Source organism: Jatropha curcas, chromosome 10 (assembly GCF_041381405.1).
Source record: "Jatropha curcas cultivar XTBG-Jc1 chromosome 10, XTBG_Jcur_1.0, whole genome shotgun sequence".
Classification (NCBI taxonomy): Eukaryota; Viridiplantae; Streptophyta; class Magnoliopsida; order Malpighiales; family Euphorbiaceae; genus Jatropha; species Jatropha curcas.
This window is the reverse complement of record NC_143160.1, coordinates 20,325,049-20,347,728: the sequence shown is the minus strand read 5'-3', so window position 1 is coordinate 20,347,728 and position 22,680 is coordinate 20,325,049. Positions and strand designations below refer to the sequence as shown.

The 22,680-nt window shown below is 36.4% G+C and overlaps 3 long non-coding RNA genes across 3 annotated transcripts; all 3 read left to right on the top strand.

Moving 5' to 3' along the window:
* The first annotated feature begins 1,335 nt into the window (after window positions 1-1,335).
* LOC149493240 (uncharacterized) lies at window positions 1,336-3,857 on the top strand. The gene is made up of 3 exons (XR_016322881.1): window positions 1,336-1,845; window positions 2,793-2,875; window positions 3,687-3,857. It is a non-coding gene; the product is annotated as an uncharacterized LOC149493240 (long non-coding RNA).
* An 864-nt stretch (window positions 3,858-4,721) lies between these two features.
* LOC149493239 (uncharacterized) lies at window positions 4,722-7,746 on the top strand. The gene is made up of 3 exons (XR_016322872.1): window positions 4,722-5,735; window positions 6,683-6,765; window positions 7,576-7,746. It is a non-coding gene; the product is annotated as an uncharacterized LOC149493239 (long non-coding RNA).
* Window positions 7,747-11,426: 3,680 nt separating this feature from the next.
* LOC149493238 (uncharacterized) lies at window positions 11,427-13,684 on the top strand. Its single transcript, XR_016322816.1, has 3 exons — window positions 11,427-11,968; window positions 12,534-12,599; window positions 13,470-13,684. It is a non-coding gene; the product is annotated as an uncharacterized LOC149493238 (long non-coding RNA).
* The last annotated feature ends 8,996 nt before the right edge of the window (window positions 13,685-22,680 follow it).

The window sequence follows — 22,680 nt, the reverse complement described above, 5'->3', positions numbered from 1 at the left end:
TAACTTGATAATATGAGTTATATGTTAGTTACGATGGTGGCTCCGACACCGAATGTGGCATCCACCGTCTGCTCTTCCGAGATTGGGTGGTGGGTGTTACAAACATTATATTAAAAATATCATTAAAGATATTTTAATATTATTCTAATTAAGAAACTTTTAATTTTATTGGCTGAGAGAGCTATATTCATTAAGATTATTTTATTGGCAGTAATTGGTACATACATGTCTCAAAATTAGAGACATTGGAAATGATTTTTGAGTTGTTCAAATTATGATATTTATATTATATTTTCAAAAGCTAGAGAAAATAGGAAAATAAAGAAATAATGAGGTTTACATAAATATCTCTAAAAATGTTTTTATAGATTTTAATTTCAATATATACTTCCTTATTCCTTAATGCCTAAACTACTAATTGAATAGAAATTTTAATTTTATTCTTAAAAAAATTTTGAGGAATTCTAACATTATTAATATATATTAAAAACTTCAATTATAGTAATAATATCGTAAAAATATGATAATAAATAATTAAAATTTCAATTATAGCAATAATTTTATCCATGAATACTTTTATATACTTATTACTCTATTTATTTTTTTATCAGCGAAAAAATTAATTTTATTAACTTACTAATATCTAAAAAAGCCTTAATTTATCGAAATACTATCCTAGACCAATATACTCACATATACCTAACTCTTCATATTTCTTTTTATATTTTTTATTTTTTTAAAGATTTTACAATATTTATTATTATTATTATTATTATTATTATTATTATTATTATTATTATTATTATTATTATTATTATTATGTAGCAGAAAATAAAAAAGAGTAGTAATTTTAGCAATGAATTAAATAGAAAAAGATAAAATTATAATGTTGACCCTAATTTTGGCATTAAGACTTAGGAAATTCCATCACGGTTCAAACCACTTGAGAATCAGCTCGATTGGAAGTCATTTGGACCTTGAACCAACCTCCGGAAGCGTAACAACACAGAAATCAAGCAAAAGGGTAAAATGGTCCTTTTTCCCTAGGTACCAACCGGCCCAGTATCGGTACAGATTAGGTGGCTCGGTACCTGTAATACCCTGAATTTTTATTTTCAAACATTATCCAATTAAATTTAATGAACCGACAGCTTGGAAATTAATATTAATATTTTAGTGCGAATACTGTGAGAAACCGAACCGAAAATCGATTGAAAAAGCCGAAAACCAGTTGAAAACCAAAGATTTGGGCCGAATCGAATCGAATCGAACCGGTTCGACCCAAAACATCTAGAAACTTCCTCCTCTCTATATTCAACACTTATCTCCCTCACTCATTGAGTCCTGCGCCTCCAGTTCACCGACAACCTCCCCAGCCACTGCTCCTCCCTTCTTCTTCTTCTTCTTTTTCTTCTTCTTCTTCTTCTTCCTTTTTTTCTTTCCTTCTTTTCCCTTCACTGCGTCTGTGTTCTTGACGAGGCAAAACAGCAGCAGCGTCGCGCGACACCCCCAGCTGATCGGACCTCCTCGCGCGCCACCGCTGCTCCCCGCGACAGCTCGACCTCGGCAAGCTTGCCGTTCCGCCCCTCCCTCCGCTCGAACCAAGCGGAGACAGCAGTCTAGAGAGGACTGCATCGCGCCTCAACAGATCTGTCGCGCCACCGCCCTGCCGCCGCTCCAGTGTGCCTCCGACCACCAGGAACGAGCCTGTCCAGCTTCTTCGCGCCGTCTCCGCCTCTCTCCGGCACTGTCAGTCGGATCCGGCCACTGGCAGCTACTGCTCTTCGATCTGGCATGTGTAAAAATCTCCGATCTAGCGAAAATTCGACAAATTTATATTTTGAGGTAAAAATTAATTTTAATGATTTTCGTTACTTGAATTAAATTTAATTATTGTAGTTAATTAATTTAGTTCATTAATTTAGTTAACTTAATTTTAGTCATTTTGCGTAGTTAATTAATTTTATGTGGTGAAAATTAATTTGAGTAGTATTGAATTATTGATTAATGAAATATAGAAAGTAAATACAGTATGAACTAACTTTTGAGGAGTTAAATTAAAAGCAATTCGTGTTGATTTATTAATTTATTAACAATATTTAGTTAAAATTTAATACGGTATTAACCTAAATTAATTGAAAAGTCAGATAAGTCAGATGTATGGAATTAAAGAAAATTTATAAATGTATGTTGGTACGGAAAATGTGGAGGATGGGATTTGTTGATTGAGTTGATTGCCCGATGGATGGGCTGTGTGGTTTGGAATTAATTGATATAATGTTGATATTTTACCAGGTGGATAATCCAATTTTTTGGGCGGATGCTGCCGAAAAGTCGTTAGAAAATAAATTGTATTTTAGAAATTAAATTACTTATAGCGATTAAATTATTCATAGAAATTAAAAATATAGAATAAGATTATGAGAGCGATAAATAATCAAATAAATAAATAAACAAGAGGAACGAATTTATATGTAGTTCAGGGAATTAAATACCGACTAAAGTTATTAATGTTATGAATATTATATGATCAATCGCATTATCATTATTAATATTATTATCATTAATCATATTGATGTTTTGATTAGTATTATCATAAAATATTAATTACCAAATAATTAGACGTTCTACTCAATGAATAAATTAGAAGAACTAAATCAAATAAAGATGCACTATAGATATACAGTTTAGTTTGATAAGTTAGTGAACCGACGAGTAACGAAAACAAATAAATGAATGTAAACTGCTTTTCCCAAATTAGAATTCTTATGTAGAATTTTCTTATTATATAGAAACGTATAAAGTCTCGGACTGTGAAGACAAAGGCTGGGAGCGCACAATAGGAAAGGCAGTCCTTTTAAGGACAACAAAAACAGTGAGTAGTGTTAGATAACTAGTATCATCCGCCTGCATTCATGCATTCACGGCTAAATGTTATCATGCATTATTTTATTGAATTGCCATATTATGATGCACCATTTGTTGATATTAAAAATTGTTTGATTACTTGTGCTGTGAATACACTATGCCTTGTTTGTGTGGAATTGGGATGACGTGGACCACCATGGGTTTGTGAGGACGGTCTGTGATATGGATCCTGAATATGATATGATATGAAATTTGACCGTCGGCCGGGAAAATGGGAGATCGGCTCCCCCGTGTGCACCTGATGATATGGATTGTATGGAAAACCACAGGATGGCTTCTTGTTGTTGCGCACCTGATAATCTAGATTTGATTGTAGCCCGCAGGGTGGCCTCCTGTTGTGAGCACTTGATGATCTAGATTGGATGGAGACCACCGGGTTGCCTCCTGTGGGTATGGAAAAGAAAAGAGAGAATGGAAAAACAATGAGAGGACTGGTCAGTGAGGATTAGACCAGTTGGCCGTATGGGGGATCGGCTCCCCGGTGCACATGTATGAGAGGGCGAGCCATGTGTGAGGACGGCTCGTTGGGGTTTCAGGTGGTGCCACTGACTAATTTCCACGTGATGTGATTATATGAAGGTGATGATACTTGTGATTGCTGTTGTACTGCCATTTGTGTGACAAACTGCATGATCATATAATTAAACGGTAACTAGATAAAAATATTTAGCATCTGTGTGATTGTGTGGGGTGAGAGGGTTATCTAACCCTACTCATTGAGTTTGGCGCTCACCCCTGCCTACTATTTTTTTTTTCAGGTAATAGAAAGAAAGAAAAGCCTTGTAGAGTTGAGACACTTATTGTAGAAGACTGTTAAGGATAGAAATAACGATGTAAATATAAAGGTAGAGTTCCGCAATTGTATTCCAGTTGGGTTGTAAATAAATAATAAAGTCCATATTAAATATATGAATTGTATTTTGAATGCATATGTATAATAAGTTAATGGGCCTGAATCCATAATTATGAATAGACTGTGAGATTTAAATAAGTTAGGCTTACTACGGGCTTCGGGGGCCTTAAGCCCACCCAGGTCCTAGTGCCGGTCCGACCCACGGAAATGGGTCGTGACAAAGTTGGTATCAGAGCATAAGTTGGGCCTTAGGAATCAATTGCGGAACATAGGAAATTAAATAGAGAACTCCTATGTTGGGATCGGCCGTAACCAACAAAGGAGCTGTAGTCGGGATTGAATTCCATTTTAGTGCCGATGGACGCATCGTGCATGAGGATGGAATATTTAATAAGTATGCTTCAATATCCTTAGGATAAATTAATAAGCAACATAAGTGAAATGAAATGTTATTATGAAAGTCAACTTTTAATGATACATGTTAAGATAATTAAAGGAATAAGTGTTAGAAGTAAGTACGGCAATTAAATAGAAGGTGTGGAGATCCCTATAGAGAAAGATAACCAATAGTGCAGGGATGTTCTTAGTAAATGAACTATTTAAATAATTCCGCTAGCGTACGATAAGGATAGAGGACGTGTATAAAAGGAACTGATAGAGTGAGCTCGAGTAACCATATGATAATATAGACAACGAGAGTTATAAGAAAATTTTTCTTAAAATTTTGGATTAAGGTAACATTTTTTTCAGTTTTGAGTAAGAAAAGATTTAGTCATAACATATGTACGTTAAATAACTCTATTTTGATTATAAATAAATTAAATTTCAAATTGTTTTGCTTTTTGCAAATTATATTTGGTTTTCATAAAGAAATGTGTAATAAAATTTAATTTTGGAAAAATATATGTATTAAGCCTTTTATTATAAAACTCGTTTAATTGCAAGATTTTTATTTAAAGAAAGATTTTCTAGCAACTGTCTGTATGATAGTTTGGAGATTAAGTAATAAAGCTTCCTATAGCGGTAGACGTACAATCAGAATACCCCACTCACTTTATTCCCTTGACCTGTATTTTCGTTTTTGAGCTGTCTCCTTGGTATTGGAAGCAATTCCTTATAACTTTACAATTTTCCATGCGTCCATTCTTATTCTTTCCCATTAGATTCAATTCGAGGACGAATTGTCTTAAGGGGGGGAGATTGTAATACCCTGAATTTTTATTTTCAAACATTATCCAATTAAATTTAATGAACCGACAGCTTGGAAATTAATATTAATATTTTAGTGCGAATACTGTGAGAAACCGAACCGAAAATCGATTGAAAAAGCCGAAAACCAGTTGAAAACCAAAGATTTGGGCCGAATCGAATCGAATCGAACCGGTTCGACCCAAAACATCTAGAAACTTCCTCCTCTCTATATTCAACGCTTATCTCCCTCACTCATTGAGTCCTGCGCCTCCAGTTCACCGACAACCTCCCCAGCCACTGCTCCTCCCTTCTTCTTCTTCTTCTTTTTCTTCTTCTTCTTCTTCTTCCTTTTTTTCTTTCCTTCTTTTCCCTTCACTGCGTCTGTGTTCTTGACGAGGCAAAACAGCAGCAGCGTCGCGCGACACCCCCAGCTGATCGGACCTCCTCGCGCGCCACCGCTGCTCCCCGCGACAGCTCGACCTCGGCAAGCTTGCCGTTCCGCCCCTCCCTCCGCTCGAACCAAGCGGAGACAGCAGTCTAGAGAGGACTGCATCGCGCCTCAACAGATCTGTCGCGCCACCGCCCTGCCGCCGCTCCAGTGTGCCTCCGACCACCAGGAACGAGCCTGTCCAGCTTCTTCGCGCCGTCTCCGCCTCTCTCCGGCACTGTCAGTCGGATCCGGCCACTGGCAGCTACTGCTCTTCGATCTGGCATGTGTAAAAATCTCCGATCTAGCGAAAATTCGACAAATTTATATTTTGAGGTAAAAATTAATTTTAATGATTTTCGTTACTTGAATTAAATTTAATTATTGTAGTTAATTAATTTAGTTCATTAATTTAGTTAACTTAATTTTAGTCATTTTGCGTAGTTAATTAATTTTATGTGGTGAAAATTAATTTAAGTAGTATTGAATTATTGATTAATGAAATATAGAAAGTAAATACAGTATGAACTAACTTTTGAGGAGTTAAATTAAAAGCAATTCGTGTTGATTTATTAATTTATTAACAATATTTAGTTAAAATTTAATACGGTATTAACCTAAATTAATTGAAAAGTCAGATAAGTCAGATGTATGGAATTAAAGAAAATTTATAAATGTATGTTGGTACGGAAAATGTGGAGGATGGGATTTGTTGATTGAGTTGATTGCCCGATGGATGGGCTGTGTGGTTTGGAATTAATTGATATAATGTTGATATTTTACCAGGTGGATAATCCAATTTTTTGGGCGGATGCTGCCGAAAAGTCGTTAGAAAATAAATTGTATTTTAGAAATTAAATTACTTATAGCGATTAAATTATTCATAGAAATTAAAAATATAGAATAAGATTATGAGAGCGATAAATAATCAAATAAATAAATAAACAAGAGGAACGAATTTATATGTAGTTCAGGGAATTAAATACCGACTAAAGTTATTAATGTTATGAATATTATATGATCAATCGCATTATCATTATTAATATTATTATCATTAATCATATTGATGTTTTGATTAGTATTATCATAAAATATTAATTACCAAATAATTAGACGTTCTACTCAATGAATAAATTAGAAGAACTAAATCAAATAAAGATGCACTATAGATATACAGTTTAGTTTGATAAGTTAGTGAACCGACGAGTAACGAAAACAAATAAATGAATGTAAACTGCTTTTCCCAAATTAGAATTCTTATGTAGAATTTTCTTATTATATAGAAACGTATAAAGTCTCGGACTGTGAAGACAAAGGCTGGGAGCGCACAATAGGAAAGGCAGTCCTTTTAAGGACAACAAAAACAGTGAGTAGTGTTAGATAACTAGTATCATCCGCCTGCATTCATGCATTCACGGCTAAATGTTATCATGCATTATTTTATTGAATTGCCATATTATGATGCACCATTTGTTGATATTAAAAATTGTTTGATTACTTGTGCTGTGAATACACTATGCCTTGTTTGTGTGGAATTGGGATGACGTGGACCACCATGGGTTTGTGAGGACGGTCTGTGATATGGATCCTGAATATGATATGATATGAAATTTGACCGTCGGCCGGGAAAATGGGAGATCGGCTCCCCCGTGTGCACCTGATGATATGGATTGTATGGAAAACCACAGGATGGCTTCTTGTTGTTGCGCACCTGATAATCTAGATTTGATTGTAGCCCGCAGGGTGGCCTCCTGTTGTGAGCACTTGATGATCTAGATTGGATGGAGACCACCGGGTTGCCTCCTGTGGGTATGGAAAAGAAAAGAGAGAATGGAAAAACAATGAGAGGACTGGTCAGTGAGGATTAGACCAGTTGGCCGTATGGGGGATCGGCTCCCCGGTGCACATGTATGAGAGGGCGAGCCATGTGTGAGGACGGCTCGTTGGGGTTTCAGGTGGTGCCACTGACTAATTTCCACGTGATGTGATTATATGAAGGTGATGATACTTGTGATTGCTGTTGTACTGCCATTTGTGTGACAAACTGCATGATCATATAATTAAACGGTAACTAGATAAAAATATTTAGCATCTGTGTGATTGTGTGGGGTGAGAGGGTTATCTAACCCTACTCATTGAGTTTGGCGCTCACCCCTGCCTACTATTTTTTTTTCAGGTAATAGAAAGAAAGAAAAGCCTTGTAGAGTTGAGACACTTATTGTAGAAGACTGTTAAGGATAGAAATAACGATGTAAATATAAAGGTAGAGTTCCGCAATTGTATTCCAGTTGGGTTGTAAATAAATAATAAAGTCCATATTAAATATATGAATTGTATTTTGAATGCATATGTATAATAAGTTAATGGGCCTGAATCCATAATTATGAATAGACTGTGAGATTTAAATAAGTTAGGCTTACTACGGGCTTCGGGGGCCTTAAGCCCACCCAGGTCCTAGTGCCGGTCCGACCCACGGAAATGGGTCGTGACAGTACCACACCAATCGGTATTGATGCAAAGCCCTTCGGTACCAATTGGAGGCCCATCGGTACCAACCTAAACCTAGGCCAACCTTGAAAAGGCACACTCCCCCCTCATTTTTCACACCTCTTGTTGCTTGATCAAGCAATGCTCAAGCATCAACGACTCTCATTCTCCTTTTTGTGAACGATTCTAAGACTTTAAAGTCCGATTTTTGCTCTTTTTCTTTAATTGAGCCAAAAATCTGACTTAGCACTTAAAAGTCAGTCCTTTTCGACTTTCAATCACACTTTGGTCCTCCTTGGTCCAAAGCTATGATTAAGTATTTAATTAATTAATATTAATTAATATATATACTTGATCGAGTCCTCGTGCCCATCTTTAGCCTTTTTGGAAGAAGACTCAATCTTTTTAACCATTTTACACCGTGGAGCTACACAATTGCACATTTGCACCACTCGACCTTCAAACCCCTAACCGACCTAGAATATAATCACTAAACTTAATCTCTATCAAGCTCAGTCCATTTAATATTCAAAATGCTTTAAGCCCGGTCTGTCCTGCACTCAAGCCTAGTTTGTCCGACACCTTTTAAGCCCCTTCTAACAATCGCATCACATCAAAACCCTATCATCTTAATTGATGGTAGAGTTTTGTGCGCCTATCCTCATACAAATGAAGTACGAAGGCATATCTAGGATTTCAGCCTAGGTAGGGGGCTCCGACCGAACAAATTGGTCGGGATCGTGAGGAATGTGTCACACGACCTAGAATCCTTAATAAACGAGACTAGAGCTGGGCTCTCCACCAAATTACACCATTTATGCTTTATTATATTTTCAATGCTTTGTCCATATCACTATTATTACCATGCATTCTAAGTACGATCATGCACTGATAATCTGGCATTCATGCAAAGCAATACTTTTGATTACTTGATTAATTCTAAACGATTGATTCTATAGAAAAAGTCAAAAACCTGGTCCTCAAACCTAATGATTCGAAGCTAATGCATTTTATCCTTATATATTCCCCGAAAACAAAAACAATGTAAGGTGGCAACTCTAAACATACCATTAAGCACTCCAATGAGCCAAATCCAATCAACCTAAGTACTATCTGAGCCAAACAACAAAAAGGAACCATAAAAAGTTCTTGCCGGTCTGTGAGAAACCGATGACTGGCCCCGTATGGATTAGCTCTATCCTTCAAATCTTTCCCATGGCTCTTAGAAGGGGCCTCATATATAGCAATTAGGAAGCAATTCTCATCTTAAATGGAAAATTTTGTTGAGCTTAATTCTATAGAGACCAAAATCTAGTACGTTGAATTAAAACAAATTAATTGATAATGGAAATTGAATTGTGTGAGATTATTCTCTCTTTATTTTTCAATTGCTCCAAATATATGGATTTGTTATTATTTGACCGTAGGCATAACCATGTCAGAATCAAACTATAGCAGTGGTTCAAGGTTCGAAACCGTTATCAAAACCGGATATTTAAGATTCAATTGCAATTTTTTATTATTTGAAAATTAAAACTAGCAATTTCAATTGGAAATCGGCGGTTCCGATTTGGAATCGTTGAAAGAAAAAAAAAAAAAAGAAGAAAAGACCACACATGATTTTTAATTGTTAAAATTAATTTTGATTTTCACCATTAATTGCAATAATTTTACCATCATCTTAAAATTTGTTAATATAAATATAAGTTGTAAATTATAAATGGAAAAAGAGAAAAAAAATTAAAAAATTACTTCTCACCTAAATGTTTTCAATTTAAATCTTTTACACTTTATAATATTTTTTTACATACAAATTATACAGTGTTTATATAAGATTTGTTTTTTAAAATTCTCAAATAAATTATTTATTTTGCTTTTAGTCTTTCTTTTAGTGGCCTAATGACTAAAGAAAACCTGAACTTTGCCCCTTTAACAATTTTGGCCAATTCTTTTAATTGCTACAATTGATATCGCAAAGTAATTTTTTTTAACAATTGTAGCCTCTGTCCATTAACCATTACTACTATACTAATGTGGCCATTAGTGGGACCCTAGACATGACATGTCACTTGCTGACTGTAAATTTGTAAGGTATAATTGTTGAAAGAATTGGCTAAAATTATTAAAAAAGCCAAAAGTTCAGGGTTTTTTTAGTCAATTTCAAGAAAAAGAGTTTTTTTTTTTTTTAGTCATTCAAAATTGTTAACACTCATGTTATACTAGTAAAATATTAAAGAAGATATGAAAATTCAATAAAATTATCAACATAGTAAGAGCGGGAAACCAAATGCTATATAATTAATCGATCGCAAATCCGCTTTAATTCCAAAAGTGATAATATTATTTGTAGTAACCTCTTCAACAACATTATCGCCTTACTTAAATTTGCTCTTTTCTTTAGAAGGATAATATCAAATACCTTTATACTAATCTTTCTTGAGAAATTTATATATGAATGTGAATTTTTATCAATCTTCGATATTGAAACTTATTATATTTTAATTGTAAAGTTTAGCACCTTTCGAAGTTTCAAGTCATAATCTCCTTTTCAAATTTTTTTTCTTCCTTTATTTTGTGTCATATAATTATTATTTTCAATTAATTCTTATTAAAATGAAATAACTTTTTTAGCATTAATATTGATTGTTTGTCATTAATTATTATAATATATCATTTAAAATAAAAAATATTATAATCAAAATTTAGAAAATATTTAGTTATATTTATTAAATTAAATTTATATTACAAGTTATAAAATTATTTATTGACAAATAAATTATATAAATATTAGAAATTAATTTTAATAAAAAAAACATGGATGTATCACTAAGTTGTATATGCACTTACCATTAGACTATGCTTTAGTGTGCATGTAATAAATAATCCTGACTAAAACTGGTAAACTAACAAACTTTGGCCTAATGACAAAAAAAAATCATGAACTTTGACCTTTTTAACAATTTTGGCCAATTCTTTTAACAATTATATCTTGCAAATTTACATTCAGTAAGTGACATGTCATGGCGAGGGCCCCATTAACGGAAACATCAGCATAATAGTAACGGTTGATGGATGGAGGCATAATTGTTAAGAAAAAATTACTTCGGGTATCAATTGTAGCAATTAAAAGAATTGGCCAAAATTGTTAAAAATGCCAAAGTTCATGTTTTTTTAGTCATTAGGCCTTTTTAATACTATTTCTTGTTATTAATATTCTTATTTAGCTAGAAAACTAAAAAAAGGTAAAAAAAACTTGAAAACAAGTTATATAATTCCGGTTTCGAACTAGAATCGGTAAGAGTGTGTGAAACAACCCAAATTTTTATTTTCAAAACATTTCCCCAATTAAATTTAATGAACCGACAGCCTGGAAATTCATATTAATATTTTAATGTGAACACTGTGAGAAACCGAACCAATAATCGATTGAAAAGCCATAAACCAATTGAAAATCAAAGATTTGGGCCGAACCGAACCGAATCGAATCGAACTGGTTCGACCCAAACCATCTAGAATTCTCTTCTCCCTCTATATCCAGCGTGTGGCTAATCTTTCCTCACCCATCCCTGTGCCTCCCGACCACCCAGCAGCACCACCAGCACCACCAGCACACTGCCAGCAACTCCACCTCCTTCTTCCTCCATTCTTTTCTTCCTCTTTTCTTCTTTCTTTCTTTCTTTCCTTTCCTTTCCTGCGTTTGCATTTCTGGCGAGACAGCAGCAGATCGCGCCATCCAGCCATCGTGCGCCACCACTGCAGCTCACTGTCGCAGTCGATCCGCCATCGCCACCCCTCTCTCCGTTTGATTCCAGCGAGATCGATAGTCACCGACAAGACTACGATCTCACCTCGATCGGGACCGTGCCACTGCCTTCGATCGCGCAAGCAGTTGCACCACCAACCTTCTGCGACAACACCATAGCCATAGTTGCCACTGCCGCCGTTCCAGCACGCTGATCGGTCGACTCCGCCTCTCTCCGCCTCTGCCAGTCGGATCCGACCATCAACAGCCACTGCTTTTCAACCCGGCACGCGTAAAAACTCCCGATCTATCAAAAATTCGACAGAGATTATATTTTTGGGTAACAAAATTAATTTTAATAATTTTAGTTACTTAATTAATGTTATTATTGTAGTTGATTACTTTCATTATTGTAGTTAATTAATTTAGTTAATTTAATTTAACAATTGTGAGTAGTTAATAGATTTATAATATTAGTGTTGATTCAATTAAGGAACCTTGATAATGATATGTTAATAGAATTAAAGTGTAGATTAAGGTAGTTTAGGTATAATGTTATTGTAAATTTTAAATTTGATTGTGTGGGGATGTTGAGATTGAAGGAGGATGGGAAAAATTTTATTTGATTGATTGCCCGATGGATGGGCTGTGTGGTTTGGAGTTATTAGATAAATTGTTGATATTTTAATAGGTGGATAGTCCAATTTTTAGGGGAGATGCTGCCGAAATTTTGGTAGAAAATAAAATGAATTTCGGTAGCAAATAAAATTCATTATAGAAATTTAATTATTTATAGAGAGTAAATTATTGATAGAAATTAAATAGGTTAAGATTAGTAGTGTGATGAATAAATATTTTATCTGATATAATTTTTTTTTTTCCGATGTCATTCTCACTTTGCTTAGATCGCCCGTGTCCATCCAGTGCTCCTCCAGGACAGAATCAAAGCTAGAACTTCGCTTTTCATCACTGTGAGTAATAATAAATAATGCATATCAACATGCATTTGCATAGTATTTTTTTTTTACAAACCTTATATATATATATATATATATATATATATATATTTTATATTAAAGCTCATATTTATTTTATGTTGCATAATTGTATATTTGGATGTATTTGGTGTAGTACGTTGAAAGAATTGTTTGAATAATTGTGTTGTGCATATATTGTGATTTGTTTGTGTGGAATTGGGATGAAGTGGGTCACCATGGGTTTGTGAGACTGTTTCTGTTATACGGATCCTGATTTTGATTTCTGTTATATTCTGATTCTGTTATATGGATCCTGATTCTGTTTTTGTTAGCCGAGTAAATGGGAGATCTGCGCCCCCGTGTGCACCTACTGTTACCGTTACCGTTAACCACGGGTTGGCTTCTCGTCGTTGCGCACCGGACAGTCTAGATTTGATCGCAGCCCACAGGGTGGCCTCCTGTTGTGAGCGCTTGATGATCTAGATTGGATGGAGACCACCGGGTTGCCTCCTGTTGGTATGAAAAAGAAAAGAGAGAATAAAAAAACAATGAGAGGGCTGGTCAAGTGAGGATTAGACCGGTCGGCTAGTATGGGGGATCGACTCCCTGGTGCACAGGTGAGAGGATGAGCCATGTGGAAGGACGGCTCATCGGGGGTTCGGTGACTCCACTAACTAATTTCCACGTGATGTGATTATTTGAAGGTAATATTATTTGTGGGTGCTGATGTTATGCCATATGATTGATTGTTGTGTGATCATTCAGTATATTAGGGCGCATTTCATGTGACTGTATGTGGTGTGTATTATTTATTATTATTCACTGAGTTGCAAAACTCACCCCCCTTCTCTCCAAACTTCTCAGGTAGTAGGAAGTTGCTGATCCAACGGAAGCTCTGCAATCTTCTCCGCAGAGTTATAAATGTAAACTTTATATTTCTGTTATTTAATTTTGGATGTATAAATTATTCTATTGTCAGAATATTATTGAACTCCACAGTTATAGGGTTGTGCATTTAAATTGGGCCTTGTCATATGCGTTACTTTTTATAAATGGTATGGAATGTACAAGTTGAGTAATTAGGCTCACTACGGGCCTCGGGGGCCTTATGCTTACTTGGGCCCTAGTGCCGGTCCGGCTCACGGAGTCGGGTCGTGACAGTGTGCAATTGATTCGATTAAGTCAGCCAATTTGGGTTTGTTAATATAAGTTCAGTTAATAATTCGGCCAAAAACTTTTAGATTTTTTCTTATCGGTTAAAGGTTTGAAAAAGAACCAATATGACCAAGTTAACCAAATTAAACTACACTCTAAATTATGTCGTTCATGTAGAAAGAAAGTGAATATTGAATATGGAAAAATCTAAAATGCAGACTATTTTCACCGACGCCCCCGAGCGATCCGAAAAACATGTTCTTTTTATTTTTGATGGAAAATGATCTTTCTTTGAATAGTGGTGACAAAACATTCCATTGGATACGATGCCGATAAATCGGTCTTATAAAACATTTTTGAGTCGCCACCCATTTTTTCAGCAATGGGACCGTTTCCAATTTTATAAAAATGACTCCATTTTAACCCAATTTCATTTAAGGCCAATATATATATATATTAAAAGACTAGTCAGGCGCACCAAGTGCGATTCTGGGTAAGGGAATTGGGTACGTCGGCCCGTTGGAAGCCGACGCCGGGAAAATCTAGCCTCTTTTAACCTACAATTTCCAATTTGTTTTTAGTTAGAAAAGCCAAATTATTTATTCAAACCCAACCCGAATAAATCGAACCGAGTTCCTATGTGGAAAATTATTTAATCATCCTAAACAAGTTCATTCATTGCATCCATAATCATTCAAACCATCCAGTTCAAAGCAGTTAAATCAAGATGAATAAAAGACCCGCTCTTGCCTTATGGTTAAAGGCGGGCCACAAACCAAACCTAAAGAATACATTCTACCCTGAAAATATTAAACCCAAAAGCCAAAAACCCAAAATCATGCATAATTATTCTTTAATGTTCTAAACTTAGTTAAATTGTAATCTGCCCACAACTGGTTATCTTCAGGTTTATTACAAAAATTAAATTTGATTTTTTTTGTACAAAATTCGTTAAGCTTTTTAAAAGAACAAAAATTGCTTTAGGAACCCTAGAACGGTCACGTCACGCAGCTGTTCTATGGAAGAACAGTTGCGTGACGGATCCAATAGCTGTGTGATGCAGCTGTTTATAATTCAGAAAACTTCCAGATCCGTAAACCGTTTATTTCAAATCCATAATTAAAAATATAATATTAAATTAATAATACAATTATGAGTATGAACAGTTCCGTCACGCAACCCTTAGATCCGTTACGGATCTAATTGCTGCGGGACGCAACTAGTCTGGGTAAAGCAATTGTGTTTTGGACATGAACAGTTTCGTCACGCAACTGCCAGGTCCGTGAGGGATCTACTGGCTGCGTGACGCAACTGCTCTGGTCCGTGTTTACTTTTCAAACAACATTTTTTACGTTTTTCTTTTATTTGAACATGCTTTCATACAATCCAAAAACACGCAAGAGTGAGCAGAATATCGTTTAACTAAAATTAAACTACTAAAGCAACAATAAAATAAATAACAATGAATAAACAACTAAAAATACCAAGAAAAGTTTTAGGGAATTACCTAACCCTCACACTAAGGATTGTAAACAACTTGAACGCCTTAGAGAATGAAGGTTCAGGGATTCCAGAGGCTTTTGTCCACAAGGATTTAACACTCACACCTTTCTCTCTAATTTTCTCTTCCTTTTTATGATTTTCGTTTTTAACCTATTTGATGTTTAACAGTTGTTTTTCTTTAAGGGAACTCAAAAGAGTTTCTGTAGAAAAAACTAGCCGCAAGTGTTTTTTACGCCCTAAAATTCTTGTCCCGAATAAGAGATAAAATGCTGTATTTATAGAGGTAGGGCAACAGGGGATAGCTGCGTGATGCAACTGACGGCTGCGTGACGGACCCGATAGCTGTGTGACGCAGCTCACTTTCTGCACCATTGCCACGTACTCAAACAGAATGAAAAACCGTTATGTCGGCATTCACGGTGATGTCATCTAGATTATAGCTGCATGACGCGGCCGACAGTGCTGTCACGCACCTACTAGCTGCGTGACGCAGCTGTTATGCAATTCATACACATTTAAATTGATCTAAATTAAATCCTTGGCTTAAAAGACTTCCGAATAGCTGTAACCTTTCATTCTGCGTCCTCGTATCATCATTGGGTTAGGTGGGGGCATACAGAAATGCGTCAACACAGACACACCACGCTTTCTCCTCTCTGCCAATATCGAATTATTCTCACTCGGCCTCAATCACAATCTCTTCTTGCTCTGCTATTGCTCACTCCAACTCCAAGTCTTCTTGCTCTGGTGCTATCTATTGCTTCCCCTCCTTTACTATTCTCGGTCATCTATTATAAAGTAAGTCACTATTTTCAAGTTTCAACTATATTTTTATGTTTTTTCTTCATCATTTGAAAACCTAAACTCCTAAATCCCCAATTAGGACTCTGATCCATGTTTTTATGAATTTTAAATTCCTCGATATGAGATTTTCTTTTAATTTGTTTGTTTTTGAATTTGAATCCCTAAATCCCTAATTATGACTCTTATTTTTGTAATTTCTATTAAACATGCGTCCGTATATTATATACTGTTAGTACATGCGTTAGTGAGGATGATAGAAGGATTTTTAGCAAACAGAATGAAATGGGCTTAGTTCGTTTTACTTTGTTAAATCGGTTTTCTCTTATTAGACCCATTCATTAATCCTCGAAAAAGGCGATCCTTTTAGAAAGGGATTAGAAAACGTATCTTACTTTGGTAAGAATTTTGATTTGGACTCGCCACCCTCTTTAGGGAAAATATCATGAATTAATCGATTCTTTGGAATCAACTAACTCGGTTTTAAACCAGAGACTAGGTAAGGAAATTCGGTACGATATCGGGAGGGTATTAGACACCCTAACCGCCTAGTTAGAAACCGGCCTCCTTCATTATCCACTCGTTCATAACAATTAATATTATGATTAACTCTAATTGAGGTATAAATTTTTTTAAGCATTTTTGAACATCATGACAAACATGCACATTATCCCATACAACAAACATAAATTAAATCATCCAAAGAAAGGGGGAAGGGGAAAAGAATTACAACCAATATCCTAAATATACAATCTACCCAATTAATTTCCCAAGTAATTACCCAACCCACTAACTATTATAAATATGAAATAATAGGATCCATTAAGGTCCTTTACATTAAGCTTAATAAATAAAAGCAATGAATAAACTTAAAGAAACAATTACAAACACAGAATATACTTATCCATAACAATTAGATAGCAACAACATACATTCACAATAATAAAGATGATGAATGTTAATATTAAGATGTTCTAAGCTAAGATTAGATGGATTAGATTAACAAAAACTAAAGTACTGGAATTTAAAGTGCTTGAAAATAAAAGAGAACAAATTAAAAGCATTTATTTTAAGGGTAAAATAAGATTAAGGTTCAATATTTTGACGTTCGTCATGGATGATAAACCAATATACCCTTCACCATCCATCTCTTGTTGTTTGTATGTTTATTTAGTCCATAACGAGGCATTTTTGTGATCCAGAGCAAGAAAACTCTATGCTTGACTTAAAGGAACTCTGAATCGGTGCCATTTTATTGATTTCTACTTTCTAAACCTCAGAAATGAAGGTCCATGCGCCACTAGAAGTGGTGTACGAACCTTGCCTTGATCAGAAGACTCAAAACAGAATTTTAAGGCTTTCTGAGTACGAATGAAGTGGCATGCACCACACATAGTGGCATAGAGCCACTGCTTAGTGGCGTGCGCCACTTCTGAAGCAGTCAAAGGGTTTCTAGTTGATCATGGATTACTCTCCCAAGCAGTAAAAAGTTGGTTTTTTTAAGACACTAAAAGAACAAAAAGGATAAAAAGAAGTTGATGGCTCTTAGAGGTTACCTTGTTTTGAAGGATTCCAAAGATTTTGGGGGAAAAATGAATCAAAAATTGAAAAGCTTTGACTTTAAATCTAAATTCAGTTTAATATGAGTGTTTGTGAGTCTATTTCATAATTAGGTCAGGAGCATTTTCCTAAAAATGATTGATACAAACCTTCAATCTAAGTGAAAAACAAAAGTTTTCCTTATATTAAAGTGTAGTTTTCAAAATAGTAAGGTTTCTCCTTAAGCAACCCAAAAAGAACCCCTTTCACATTTCCCAATGCCCTATGTATAGGCAAATGGGGAAAGGGTGGCCCTATTTTAGGGCTTAGGAGGTAATTGCCACTGGTGGGCCTAGAATCGGGCCAAGCTCATTTTTACCAAATTGGCTCGGGTGGCATGAAAAATGAGGCGGTGCATCGGGAAGCGTGTTGGATAGACCCTAGGCGCTTCTCGATCCGGTTTTGCTACAAAACCCCTAGAAACTCGAAAAAGTAAAAATGGTTAAACAACTCAATTATCTTCGTCATGGACCATCTACCCTAAAATCAAATCAATTGAATGTCCCAATTCGATTTTGTGCAAAAAAAAAAGGTTATCATAATGAGACTTTAGCGGCAAAAATTGAGCGTCTACAGTTAGCCCCACTTTGATGATATCTTGCTTTTTGAGCAAGAAGTCATCAAAGTGTAAAGTAGATGCACAAGTAAGAAATACTTACCTGGTGGTTGTTGAATTGTCATGTCTTGTCGAGACAAGGCAGACATCCTTTAGACTAATTTGCATTCTTTGAACGGCTTGGTTCTAGCAAGTGTGCCATCTATGTGGCTTTGTTGATCTTTAGTGCCATTTTGGTGGTGCTTGGCGATGAATTACGTCATGATGGTTGACATCTTTTGCGTATGATTGCGTCATTGTGGTGGCTTTAATGAAATGCATCACTTTGGACGGGTGCATCCTTTGAACGGATTAAACTGAAGGAAAACGCCAGTTTTGACAATCTGGACAGGAGGTGCACCGCTTGGGATGGCCTAATCTGAAATGCACCACTTTGGACGGGTGCCTCTATTGGACATGTGGAGTGGAGGAATTCTACCATTATGATGGTCTGCAACTTCTACGGATGATTATGCCATTTTGGCAGCTTTACTAAAATGCATCACTTTACAAAGGTTCATTCTTTGAACTGCTTCAACTGAAGGAAAAAGCCAGTTTTAAAGATCCGATCAAAGGTGTGCCACCTGGGACAGCTTAATCTGAAATGAGTCATTTTGGACGGTTGCGTTTTTTGAACGGCTTGAATTGAGGGGAAATGCCAGTTTCCACGATCCGGCCAAGAGTTGCGCCACTTAGGACGGCTTAATCTGAAATGCGCCACTTTGGACGGGTGTCACTTTGGACGTGTGGAGCGAAGGAATTGTGCCATTATGATGGTCGGGGACTTTGCGAACGACTGCACCATTTTGGCTGCTTTGTTGAAACGCATCACTTTGGACGGATGCATTTTTTGAACAGCTTGCACTGAGGGGAAACAGCAGTTTTGACTATCTGATCAGGAGGTTTACCACCTAGAATGGTTTAATCTGGAATGCGTCACTTTGGACAGGTGCGTTCCTTAAACGGCTTGAACTGAGGGGAAACGTCACTTTTGACGATCTGGTCAAGTGGTGCGCCACCTGGGACGGCTTAATCTGAAATGCGCCACTTTGGATGGGTGTCACTTTGGACTTGTGGAGTGGAGGAATTGCGCTATTATGATGTTTGGAGACTTCTGCAGATGACTGCACCATTTGGCGATTTTACTGAAATGCATCATTTTGAACAGGTGCATTCTTTTAATGGCTTAAATTGGGGGGGAACACCCGTTTAAACGATCTGATGAGTAAGTATACCATCTAGGATGGCTTAATCTGAAATGCGTCACTATAGATGGGTGCATTCTTTGAACGACTTGAACTGGGGGTAAACGCCAGTTTAGACAATCCGGTCAAGAGGTGCACCACTTAGTACAGCTTAATATGAAATGCGCCACTTTGGATGGGTGTCATTTTAGACGTTTGAAGTGGAGGAATTGTGCCATTATATTGGTCAGCGAATTCTGCAAATGACTGCACCATTTTGGCAGTTTGCTGAAATGCATCACCTTTGGACGGGTGCGTTCTTTGAACGACTTGAACTGAGGGGAAATGCCAATTTCAACTATCCAATCAGGAGGTGTGCCACCTGGGATGGCTTAATCTGAAATGCGTCACTTTGGATGGGTGCATTCTTTAAACAACTTGAACTGAGGGAAATGCCAATTTTGACTATCCGATTAGGAGGCGCACCACCTGGGATGGCTTAATCTGAAATGCGCCACTTTGGACAGTTGGGTTCTTTGAACAGCTTGAACTGAGGGAAAACACCAGTTTCGATGATCTGATTAGGCGGTGCGCCACTTAAGACGACTTAATCTGAAATCCGCCACTTTAGATGGGTGTGTTCTTTGGACGGCTTGAACTAAGAGGGAAATGCCAATTTCAATGATCCAATCAGGAGATGCGCCATTTGGGATGACTTAATCTGAAATTTGCCACTTTGGATGGGTGCATTCTTTAAATGGCTTGAACTGAGAGGGAAATGCCAGTTTTGGCGATCCGATCAAGAGGTGCACTACTTGGGATGGTTTAATCTAAAAATGATCCACTTTGGGCAGGTGCACTTTGGATGTGTTGATTTGAATTGCGTCACTTTGGAGGAACCTGGAAAAAGCAATTTCTGCTAACAGGGAATGAAGGCCTTTGGTCGATTAAGGTTAGTAATAAAAATTTTCATGGTTATGCTCGGACACGCATGCTCGTGTGAATATGTGACTTTGCACCAAAAATATGTGAAAATGCATGACTTTGCATGAATTTGTGTAAAATTGCATGGCTTTACGTAAATTTATGTGAAGTTATTGAAAATTGTATTATGGCACGCAAAATGAGGAAATATTTTACCTGTTAGCAGAGATGGGTTACCAGCTAAGCATAAGAGTTGGTCACTACAAATGAGCTCAAGCCTAAATTGGGCTTAAAAGTCGAAAAGTCTATAAATAGGTGAATGTGATCTAAGTAGACTTCACTTTCCACCTAAAACTTTCAAAGACTATTGAAATTCTATGTTTTCGTCCTTCTCTACCAAACGCAATGGCAGTTAAAATTGTCGCCGACTGGATTCCTAGAGGTGTCATGATTGATCCCGTCACTCGAATGCTGAGCCACAGCATGAAACTAAGGGAGACTATTCTGACTGTCGTCGATTCCAACAGTTTACGGCTAGATTTACCTAGGTACCTTTGCTGGAACACAGTCGAGGTAATTCAGAACCTTTTCTTTTAATTTTCCTGAATTAGGAATTAGAAATGAAAAACTAGGAGAAATCATAAATGTTTGGCTTGATTTGTGTCTGTCTGCGCCTTTGCAACATGTACCACAGCAGTTAAAGTGTGGGCCACTTGCTTTATTATTTGCTTGTGTTGATCCTGGGCCTGGATTATGGCATGAGCCCTTGATACTATGGCGAGCGCCACTTCTTGCGCCTGGCACCACTAAGATAGGAAATTTGCATGTCTTTTTTTGGTTTTTCTTTGATAACCTACAGTAATCATGCATGTTTCTGTGCTTTGCACTTATTAGTACACTTTGTTTTCGTACCGCCCCCGAGCGACCCGAAAAACGTCTCTTTTTATTTTTCTGATGGAAAATGATATTATTATGAAAAGCGGTGACAAAATATTTTATTGGATACGATGCCGATAAATCGGTCTTATAAAACATTTTTGAGTCGCCACCCATTTTTTCGGCAATGGGACCGTTTCCAATTTTATTTTATAAAAATGACTCCATTTTAAACCCAATTATATTTAAGGCCAAATTATTAAAAAAGACTGGTCAAGCGCAACAATGCGATTCTGGGTAAGGAAATTGGGTACGCCGACCCGTTGGAAGCCGACGCCCGGAAAAACCGGCCTCTTTTAACCTACGATTTCTAATTTGTTTTAGTTAGAAAAGCCAAATTATTTATTTATTTAAACCCAACCCGAATGAATCGAACCGAGTTCTTATATGGAAAATTAATTAATCGTCCCAATTAAATTCAATCATTGCATCCATAATCATCCAAATCATCCAAACCAAAGCAGTTAAATCAAATAAATAAAAGACCTGCTCTTGCCTTATGGTTAAAGGCGGGCCACAAACCGAACCTAAAGATACATTCTACCCGATTCAAAATTTAAACCCAAAAACCCACAAACCAAAATCATGCATAATTACATTTTAATACTCTAAACCTAATTAAATTGCAATTTGTTCATAATTGGTCATTTTCGGATTTATTGGAAAAATTAAATTTTATTTTGTACAAAATTTATTATTTTTTGAAAAGAACAAAAATTGTTTCTGGAACCCTAGAACAGTCGCGTCACGCGGCTGTTCTATGGAAGAACAGTTGCGTGACGCAACCGATGGCTGCGTGATGCAGCTGTTCATAATTCGAAAAACAGAACACTAGGCATGAAAAACAACATTTTTGGACATGAACAGCTCCGTCACGCATCTGCCAGATCCGTTACAGATCTAGTAGTTGCGTGACGCAACTGATCTGGGTAAAGAAACGATATTTTGGACATGAACAACTCCGCCACGCATCTGCCAGATCCGTTACGGATCCACTGGCTGCGTGATGCAGCTGCTCTGGTCCGAGCTCTGTTTTAAATTATTTGTTTAAATCATTTTTTTATTTAAATATGCTGTTAAGAGAATCGAAAGTGACCACGGATGAATAAAATACAATTTAACTAAGATTAAATTAATAAAACAATAATGAAATAAATAATAAATAAATAAAGGAACACAAAAGGTGTAAAGAAATTACCTAATCCTCAGATTGAGGATTGTGAGATGCCCAGAAGGAGGTGGAGGTGATGGATGTGGACACAGTGGCTCGAGCCTATCTATTTTACTTGCTGGCGACCACTCTCTTCACCAACCATGGGAACGATGCAGACTTGGTGTTGTTGCCCCCACCGCAAGAACTTGATATGACTAGGTAGCA